Source organism: Delphinus delphis, chromosome 1, assembly GCF_949987515.2.
Source record: "Delphinus delphis chromosome 1, mDelDel1.2, whole genome shotgun sequence".
In the NCBI taxonomy this organism is placed as follows: Eukaryota; Metazoa; Chordata; class Mammalia; order Artiodactyla; family Delphinidae; genus Delphinus; species Delphinus delphis.
In genome coordinates, this window is record NC_082683.1 from 60,837,455 (window position 1) to 60,849,126 (window position 11,672).

Below are 11,672 nucleotides of genomic sequence, written 5' to 3' on the forward strand. Positions count from 1 at the left end.
CCAAACTTTTGTCTTATTAATTTCAATTACTCTCAAACCCATACTTGGGAAAATGTTTTTCTAAAATGTCCTTTGAAAAGTAAAATAATTTTGATGGTATTTTTAGGTACAAGCTTTATCCAAAACAATGGGATGAAAGTACATGTCAAAATTTAATGTTACAGCAATAAAATTCTAGTGTGACTATGTATTTTATTTTAAAATTTAAGACCTTTTTATGATTCATACATCAAAGAAAGCAAAGCCAGTTACATCAAAAATTATTCTCATTTTTATGAATATTTGACTTCTTTGAAACTTGTTTCCCCCATTGCAGTATACACAAATTAGATTTCATAAGAGATACAAGCATAAGAACATACAGTTATCGAAGAATTAATGTTAGCCTCTCTTAACTCACCTCTACACCAATGCTTTAAATGTGTTGCATTTAAGATCTTTTGTGTAACACTTTCCTCCTTTTTGCTTCATCCCATCCTAAGTTGTAGCTATTCACTTTGGAAACAAGTAATGGGGGATCTGAAGAGTCACACAATAGAATGCTGGCAGTTGGATTCTGATTGGCATTTTTTTGGTGTCAGAGTAGAAAAAGTCTGAATTGTTGGTCTGAAACACCAGTACCCTCTAGTGACCAAAAGGTTAATAACATGCTATGCAATCTGTAAATAACAAATACATGCTTTGCTTAGCAACCTCTGATATCTTTCGCAGGGGCCTAAATCATTAATACGTAACTGTGGTCATTGTTTTCCTTTGAGTGTCTGCTTAATCAATAGACTATAACTATAATATCAATAGACTATAACTATAAAGTTATAGAGTCAGATAAGTGAAAGACCACATATTCAAAAACTTTAAAAAATATTTTAAAGCCATGTAGTCACCCATTATATATTTTTAACTGATATTATGCCCTAGAAGTAATTTTAATCCATAAATTTAAATCCCCTCTTGTATCTTACATTTAAAAATTCACGACAGGGCTTCCCTGGTGCCGCAGTGGTTGAGAATCTGCCTGCCAATGAAGGGAACATGGGTTCGAGCCCTGGTCTGGGAAGATCCCACATGCCGTGGAGCAACTGGACCTGTGAGCCACAATTACTGAGCCTGCGCGTCTGGAGCCTGTGCTCCGCAACAAGAGAGGCCGCGATAGTGAGAGGCCCGTGCATCGCGATGAAGAGTGGCCCCCGCTTGCCACAACTAAAGAAAGCCCTCACACAGAAACGAAGACCCAACACAGCCATAAATAAATAAATTTAAAAATTCACGACATATGTCAATATTTAGCTAGTGTTGATGAATTTATTCTATTTACTTCTACTGAACTTCTATTAAGAAATCTTAAAATATAGATAAAAAAATTAATAACTAGTTTCATACAATCAGGCCCTTTTCTGCAATTCTTACTCCACAGAGCCAACTACTAATTTCAGCATGTTTTTAAGTCATTTATTCAATAAATATTGAGCACCTACTCTTATGTCAGACACTATACTAGTCATTAGGGATACAAAACACAAAAGTCTCTACATTTATGGAGCTGATATTTTAGTGCAAAACTCTTGATTTTTTTTTTTTTTTTTACCCAAAATAACAGAAGAAAGAATGCTAATCTCAGTGGCTTTTGTGATTTGCCATGGAGGTAGGATCTTATATGAAACACAATTTTAAAAACAATGTACAGTTTCCATGAAAAAGTGGAAAAAATATGTAGTTTTCATGATCAAATAAGATTTATCTCAGGAACCCAAGGTAGATGTAGCACTCAAACATTAATCAATATAATTAGCACTTCAACAAAATAAAGGAGATGCTTTAAGTCTTTTCTAAATCAAACATCTGGGTACCCTGAGTCCTTTTCTATTGACTGCCTTTTCTCCAAACTTTTCTTCCTGTTTCTTTACATGCCTAGTAATTTTTAATTGAAAACTGGACATTGAAGTTCGTATACTGTAGTGACCGTGGATTCCACTTTTTTTCTTCTGAGGATTATTGATTTGGGGGGCTTCTTCTGGCAGTGCCTGGATTCAAAATGCCAACATTTTCTCTCCTGTGATAGACAGCTGCTGCTGTTTCTTAGTATATGTTTTTATAGATACATAAATATATACAGAGATATTGATACAAAGATATGTATACACACATATGTAAATACAAATTCAATTAATTTTCAGCAAAGTATTAAGGTAATTCAACACAGAAAAATGTTTTCAACAAATGGTGCTGGAAAAACTGGATACAGTACCTATATGCAAGTAAAAATGAATACAATCCTTATTTTACACCACACACAAAATGGGTTATACATTAAGTGTAATTACATTTAATTTTAAAATTATAAATCTTCTAGATTAAAACAGGAGAAAAATCCTTGTGATTTCTTTACCTACCCATTGTTACTGGAAGTACTCTACAACTTACTTTTTGTCCTTTGCTTTTAAAAATTTAACAAAATGTGATTATCTCTTTGGTCAGTTTGTATAGAAATTCTTCATAATCTTTTTAAATACCAAGAATAGTCTAACAAATTTTTTCTGAATGTTTGGGTTATTTATAATTTTTGCTATAAGCAGCAATGGTACAATAACATTTTTGTATATATTGGTGTATATATCTGTGGGGCTTATTTTTACATGATAAATCCTTAGAAGAGGACTGATGTGTCCCAAGTTTATATCTGCAGCCTATACTTCTCCTTTGAATTCCAGCCTCATATATCCAACTGACTATTTGTCATCCCATTTGGATAGCCCATTGACACCTCAATATGTTCAAACGGAACTTCAAATTTTCTTCCCCACTCCTGGTTCTACCTGAGGATTCTCCACTGCAGTATATAATAATACCATCCACTTACTCAAGCCAGAAATCCAATGGCCATCCTTGAGTCTGTTTTCCATTATCACTGTCTTCCAATCCATCATCCAGTAATATTAATTCTAATTCCAAAATATATCTCAGGTACATTCACTTGTCTCCATCTCCACAGCTACTATCCTGGTTCAGGTCACTACCATCGTTTACCTAATAATCTACTGCAATCTTTTTTTTTTTTTTTTTTAATTACCTTGATTTTATCATTTTAAATTTTAACAAAATAAGCTAACCAAAAAAAGTTTAAACAGCATGTAGATTACATTTTTAAAGGTTAATGATATCTTCTACTTCGTCCTCATTTTCACTCCCAAATTAACCAATATAAACAGGTTGGGGTATATTCCTTCAGATTTTTCTTCATGCTCATACAAAGATATATCCACTCAAAATACATGGGTTTCTGCTTCTCTGTTTGCCAGCTCTGTATATTATTGCTGTCTGAAATACTTACAATCTGAATGAAATATATTTTACGGTTAATTTGGATCTCCCTAACTAGTGAAGTTAAATCCATTTTCACATGTCCATTAACTTCCTCTTCGACTAATTGATCTTTGTGCATTTCCTATTGGATTATCATTATGCTATTAATTTGCAGGAGCTCCTTGGATAGACACCGCCTGTTTCTCATTTTCCTACCTTATCATTTCCTTTTTTACTTTTTGTCTATTACCATATTTAAAAAATTTATTCAGAAAAATGTTCATCTTTTCCTTTATGATTTTTAGGATTACTGCTTAAGAAAGAAAGTTTCTCCTTCTTAATTTCTACACTCAAGTTACATTTTGTAAAATATTGCTTTAACAGTCATACCTTTTAATCAGATAGATTTAAATTCTTACATTTTAGCAAATGGTAATAAGACAGAAGCTTAATTTTTTTGATGGGTTATATGAATAGCTAGCACCATTTATTAGCTAAATCATAATTCTTCTCTTAATTGAAATACCATTTTATCAAATAATACATTTCCATATAGCCTAGAATCTAGATCTTGCTTTCTAAATATCATTCTCCAGTAAGAACAACCAGGGCTCCTTGGAGAAATGGCTGACTTATGGCTGTGGCAGGGAAAATATAACATGAGCCTAGAGCATCTTGTATTACCAAAAATTAAAGAAGTGCTCAAAAGACAAAAGGATGGGGACATGTGCAAGGGACACAGAAGCCAACCTGAAAGAATTCCCAAAGGCCAACTGGAACAATTTGAGCAACAAAATATATAATGTAATATTGAATGTAATCCAGATATAAAATAAATATACATTAAGTCCATACTGATTTATTAAATAAATGGGAAAGAGGAGGCAAACCTCCTTAATATATGTAGATATTCCCCCCTCCAGAACTGAGGTATAATTCCCCTTGTGCCTTGAGGGTATGCTTGACTTCATGACTTTCAGGAATTTATTGTACTTTTGTTTTATTCAGCTTTGCAGATACTGCATTTTTTACAGATTGAAGGTTGGTGGCAATCCTGCATTGTCAGAGAATGGTTAGTATTTTTTAGCAATATAGTATTTTAAAATTAAGGTATGTACATTTTATTTTAGATATAATGATACCACACACTTAATAGACTATAGTATAGCATAAACATAACTTTTATATGTACTGGCAAACCAAAAAATTAGTGTGACTGACTTTACTGTGATATTCGCTTTATTGTGGTGGTCTGCAATCGAACCTGCAGCATCTCCAAGGTATGCCTGTACTTCTAAATGATATAGTATGAAAAGAAAAAAACAGTATCTTTACAATGGAGAAATCTGGCAAACACTATCTTAACCAAGTGATGGTTAACATCACCAGTAATGTCATGTGGATATTATGCACCTCCTGATATGTGATGAGGAGAGGGCACTTCACTCCTGTAGTAATCTTTCCAGTCTAATCACGAAAAGAAAGTAACAGATTAATCCCAAATGAGGGTCATTCTACAGGATACCTGGCCAGTACTCCTTAAGATTGTTAACGTCATGAAAAACAAGAATGAGAAAATGTCACCAACCAGAAGAAAATGGGGGACATAACTATATGCAGTGTACCACCCTCTATTGGATCCTGGAATAGAAAGAGGACATTAGTGGAAAAACTGGTGGAATTCAAAAAAAATCTGGAGTTAACAGTAATGTTTGAATATTGATTTCTTGGTTTTTGCAAATGTATTATGGTAATGTAAAATATTAACACTGTAAGGGTATGTACGTTTTCTATATATCTAAAATTATTCCCCAAATATATTTAAAATTCCTATATACGTGTGTATTCTTCTCTGTAATTCCTTATTCTATTCTGCTATTTGTATTTCTAGGTGAATACTATTTTGAGGTATAACATTCATACACGAAGTGCAAAAATCTTAACTCTATAGATCAGTGATTGTTAAAAACATATATACACAGTTGTAACCACCATCCAGATTTATACACAATTCCAGCAACCTAGGTTTCTTGTGCCCCGACCCAATCAATAACCAGCACAATGCCCCACAAGGTAATCACTATTTTGACTTCCATCACAACAGTTAAATGTCTGTTCTTGGGCTTCATATAAATGGAATCATACAGTATGTATATACTTGTTTGTGCTCTAGATAGTTTATCTCCATAAATGTCCCACGTGTATTTGAGAAGAATGATTTCTGTTATTGGGTAGTGTGTTCTATAAATATCAACTAGGTCAAGTTGATTGATAGTTTGTCATTTTCTATATCCTGACTTTCCTGCTTGTTTTATCAATTACTGAGAAGTGTAGAAATCTGTAATTGTGGATTTCCCTATTTTTGCCATTCAGTTCTATCAATTTTTGCTTCATATATTTTTTTAAGACTACAACATTCATAAACGTTTAAGATTGCTATGCTTTTGTGATTGACTTTAATATGACGTGACATTCTTTACCTCTATTCTTTGCTCTCAGTTTTTAGTAGAATTATAGTATTTTCCACCCTTCCACTTTTAACCTATTTGTCTTTGTTTACAGTGGGTTTCTTGTAAGATCATGTAGGTCTTGCTTCATTTATCCAGTTTGACAATCAGTACTTTATAATTGAGGGTGTTTGATCATTTATATTTAATGCAATCATTGATGTGGTTGGGTTTAAACCTACAAGCCTATTTGTTTTCTACCTCCTTTTGCATTGAGTATTTGTGATTCCACTTTTTCCTTCCTTTATAAGTGTATTATGTATAACTCTTCGTTATGTTCAGTGGTTGCTTTTATAGCATCTCTCTTAACCAGACTACCTTCAAGATGTCTGCAACTTTGTATATAACCTTACAATAGCTCACTTCCATTTCTCCCCTCTGGACCTGTGAGCAATTTTTGCTGTATATTTTACTCGTACATAGAAGTCTCACAGTGTATTTGCTTTAAACAATTACCTTTTAAAGAGACTTAAATAGTAAGTGGAAAAAAACCCCGTAACTATATTTAGCCACATAGCACTTTCTGTGCTATTTGTGTAGACCCAATTTCCATCTGATACCAGTTTTCTTCTGCCAAAAGAATCTCAATACTTTGTATTAGAGATAAAGCTTTTGAGTAGCTGAAAAGTTTGTGTTTTTATATTCTTGAAGGAGTAAATATAGAATAGGCTGATAATTGCACGATCTGGTTTGCATTGCTCTGACAATGTTGGTTGTCATTCTTACCATTTCTGTATAAACATCTTTTTCTCTGGCTGCTTTTCATCTTTATCACAGGCTTTGAACAATTTGATTATGAATAGTTCTGCTCTAATTTTCTTCATGTCTATGCTTAGACCTTGATATGGAATGCTTTGTGAGAAGCATTTAAACTCAAGGATTTAACTTAATTGAAAGGATTTAAACTCATTTATTAATTTGGGGAAAATATTAAAACATAACTACTACAAGTGAAACGTCCCAATCTTCTCTCAGCATTTTTTCCATTGTAGGGTTTTAGTACTACAGGTACTGCAGCACTGAATACGTAGCCTGAGAAGTACTTATGTGGTCTTCATTTCTGGTAGAAAATGAACTAAACACTTTTTGACCTTTCCTTTTTGGTGATTCCAATGTATTAAGAACAGTGTAATATAGGGCAACGCAATTTTGTGATTCCAACCACACCATTTACAGAGTTGCAAATATTTCATTTTCTCTGATCATGGTCACTAGAATCACATTAAAATTCTTAAGCTCTAATAGCCGCAGATTCCAAATTACAAGAATGCAGATGATTTATCCTCCTGCTCAGAATTCTGATGTGAAGTATTTAATCATTGAAAAGGCAACATTTTCAGCAGGCTTGAAGTCAACAGGTAGATTGTATACAGAGATAATAATGTCACTAAGAGGATTAATATAATTAAAGACTAATTTGTCACACTCGTTTCATCCAAACCACTTCCATTTTTGATTTTCAGGTTTTCATTTCACTAATCAGCAAATAACTCATAATTTACTTTTCTAATAATAAATGTCCAAATCATTTTTGCCAGTAAATTGAACTTCACTGGTGTAGTTATCAATGAATAATATTTTACACTATTTTCTTCTACTAAAAGCTTTTAAGGCCTTAAAGCCATACTTATTAAACATGGTTATAAGTAGTACGTAATACGTTTACTGTTCTAAATACCCAAGTACATTTATGACATTATTTTAATACACACTAAACCATTCTGACCTCTATTATCTGGTCCTACACCAGAACACTAAGGCTAATTTTTAAATTCACTGCTTATTTTGCATATGACGCACCCCAATGCACTTAGTTTAAGAGTCATACATTCTAAAGGAACTCAATTTACCAATTCATAAGCAAAGTTGCTTAGGTTAGTATTTTTGCAGAGACACGTTAGGAAAAAACCAATAATTGACAAAAAAAATCTTACTTCCAGAAAAATTTTTAGTGCTTCTGTCCTTGGTGATATAAAAAGAAACTAAAACAGATTTCAAAATGTATACCAGTGAGGCTTTGTTTCCAACCTTACCTAAGCTGTTTACAATAAACGTAAGTTGGCATACTTTAAATAGAACATTGAGGACAATGAACAGTGTTTACATGCAATTTCTAGATTCTATACTACACTGAAGCATAGCTGGATAAGTAAATTCAAACCTTATCAGCTTGTGAAGAAATGGACCTACTAAACTTTAATAGAAAAAAAAAATTGAGACCTGTTTGGTAACTGGCTGTCATGATACAACTTCAGGAAAAAACTCCTGCAATCAAATGTTTTCCAGTAAAGAATAAGCATTCATTAGTAGCATTGGATGAAAACAAATTACTAAAACCTTGTAAGAAACATGACAGATATTGACACCCTTGCCAAACACCAAGTGCTTGCTGTGAGAGAACACTGAAAGGGCCAGAAATACTGGGTAAGGCCTTTCAAGAAATTCACCTAATTCCTATGGAAACTCAGGAACCAGGGACGGCATCCTAGTGTTCTGAATTGTCATGAAGGCCAAGTGAAAAAGGGATGGTAATGAGGAGTGTGCAGGGCATTTCAGGCATAGGAAGCCTGTACGTGGATGAAAATCTATCACAAGTAGTTCAGCATGGCTCATGTGGCTAGCTATATAGGCTATGTGCCCAAGCTTGCTGGAATTGACAGGGCTGGGGGAAGGGACGGTGACACAAAGGATTTCAGTTTAATCCTGAAACCCATAGGAAAGATGTTAAGCAAGGAAATTACATGAACAGAAACTGCTTGTTAATAAGACCACTCTGGTATGAGTAATGAAAGGATCACTGCTTGGTTAAATAGCATTTAGCAAATACTGTGGAAAACCTACTATATATGCCAGACAGGACTGGAGGCCAAATGACCATTTAGGAGGCAACTGTAGTTATCTTAGCCCATAAACCAAAGCAGTGATAGTAGTAATGGAGCAGTGCAGGCTTGAGGGTTAAGAACTATCGATTCTGGGGTAAATCAGATTTATTTGGTATGGAGTTGGGAGGCAAAAGAGAAATCTAAGAGGATCCCCAAAGTCACTGATAATGGTGTTTATCGATGTGAAATATACTAGTTTTGATGGAGAGATTGCATGGGGAGAATTTAGGTATGGTGGAATTGTTTGATATTTAAAAGGAGATACACAGTAGGCAGTGAGAGAAATGGATCTGGTGCTGTAGAAAGGAGTAAGTAGGAAATAAACATTTGAGTATTAGTATATATGAAATAACTGAAAACATTAAGTAGGGAGTGAAATTAATAGCCAATATTTGCTGTATACTTGTGTGCAAGGCATAACGATGTCCAAGGTCATACAGGTACCATGATGTAAAAATTCAAATCTGGTTCTTTGACTCCAGGGGAGTCAAAGAAATTAAAGCTCACCTTATTCATCAGTAAACTTGTCCTTCAAGACTGCTCAAGTCAATTCCTTAAGAGTTTGCCTCTTCATTCAGACAAGACTGATTTTTTTTCCCACTTTAGCAGACTTCATTTCTACCATGAAGTATTTTTATAAGAGCACTCCCCCATTTTTATAAGAGCACTCCCCCACAAGGGGTTGTCATATATATATTTTAGCTTCAAACCCCAGGTCTTCTTATTCTCTTGGATAATGCTGTATAGCATTCTTCATCTTAGATACACTTTAATCATTCATTTATGTATTTAGGAATTTACCAGTTATTGTAAATATTTTTCTTATGCTAGTACCTTTTATTTTGCTAAATACAGGCATTTGGGAACTATGAGTTATCACACGTTCATCTTTTATCTGTGTGCAATGCTTCAACACCCTCTACCCTCCTGTAAGTATCCATGTGGTTCAATGTGGCTGGGGAAATAAAAACAACTGTGTTTACTGGTCATTCTCAGTGACTATAAACTTGGCTCTAATGCTACCTGGATTCATCCTTCCTGATACTATAAGGTCAAAGCTATCATTACTACCACCACCACAGGTCTAGATTCTATTCCCTCACCTACTTGATGATAAACCTCCCTCTTCAACAATTCTTCCTTTCCTTCCTTCCATTCTATTGGAGAATGGAGGCATGTCAAAGGACTCTCAACGGCCAAAGCTGGGAACAGTTTGAGCAATAAAACAACATAGCATTGAACTTTCACTTAAAGGATAAATATGTGGAAGTCCATACAGATGTAAATAAATAGGAGACAAATCTTTGTAACAGAGGAATTACAAATATGAGTAGACAGCCTTCCCCCACAGGAGGTAGAGTTGAATTCTCCCTATCCCTACTCTGAAGGTGGGCTATACTTAGTAACTTGCTTCCAAAGAATGGAATAAATTAAGGGAAAAAAATGAACTACAATGGTGATTTCAGGCAATTCCTACCTTAATCAAGTGATGAAGGTTAACATCCCCGGTGATGTCATATGAATATCATGTATCCCTGACATGATGTAGTGAGAAGGGCACTTTTCCTCTGTGGTATTTGCTTTAAAAACCAACAACTCCAGTCTAATCACAAGAAAAACCAGACAAACTCAGAATGAGGGACATTCTAAAGTATACCCAGCCAGTACTCCTCATCACTGTCAAAGTCATCAAAAGCAAGGAAAGAATGAAAAACTGTCAGACCAGAGGAGACTGGAGAAACGTGACAAAAAAGTGTAATATGGTATCCTGGATTAGAGTAATAGAAAAATGCTGATATTCAAACAAAATCTGGATTGTAAGTAACAGTAATACATGAATGTTGGTTTCTTAGTTTTGACAAAATCACAGGGTAATACGCTAACCATGGTGGAAACTCGGTGGGAGTATATGGGAACTCTCCATACAACCTTTGCAACTTTCCTGTATATTTAAAGATATTTCAAAATAGTATGCCTGTCTACCAATCTACCTACCTATAAATGACTGAAATTAACACCTTCTTACTAAATCAGATTAAAAAACATCTGACCATTTTGGCTTAACATTTATCTTCTCAAACATGTTATTTGGTTGTTACTAGAGGTAATACTGAAATCTGCCATCAGACTTGGGGTTGAATCCCCATTATGCTACTCCTATGGCTCCCTTGGGCAAGTTTTTAATTTCCTTAAACTGCAATCTTCCTTTTTGTAAAACAGGGGATGATATACTATAGTGTATAAAGGTGACAGGAAGAATTAGCCTGCAAATCACTATTATATACCTTAAATTGTCTTTAAATTAAAACTCTCCACTGTTTTCCAGAAATAAAACTATTTCCAGTTCAGGAAAGCTATAATGCTATTTCTATTAAAAAACAAAACAAAACAACTAACGATTATGTCAAAATTGTTAGGTGGGGCAGAAGGGAGAAATTCCCTACCTTCTCACCAGCATCCACAACACTAGCTGTGGATGCCAAATATCAAGAAGACATGAGAAAAAAAAAAAAAAATCAAAGATTAGTTTTACCTTGGTAAGTATGCCTAGAGATGGTCTTATGCTTAGAGCTTGCTCTGAACTTGAACATTTGTTATCAGATACCAACCATTCAATGTTGTTTAGATGAAGGATTCTACATGGAAATTTAAGAACCCTTGGCAGTTAAAAGGGATACTTGTTGAGTGCTATAAAGTGACAGTTTTAATGGAAGCACACTATGCCATGTTTTTTGCCACATGGAATAAGGTTATGTTCTGGTATAAAATATTCAACTAATTTGGGTACTCTTCTGTTTAAAAAAGTCACAAAAATTGTTCAGTGCCCAAGGTTATAGTGATCATGGCTTTGGAATGTTTTAAACCAAGCATTCATATATAAAAATAAGGTGACCTTACATAAAGGGTAAGTGAATATAGGGAGTTTAAGATGCACAATCAAAAAACAAACCAGACTGTAAATAGCTTAAAAATGAACATTAAA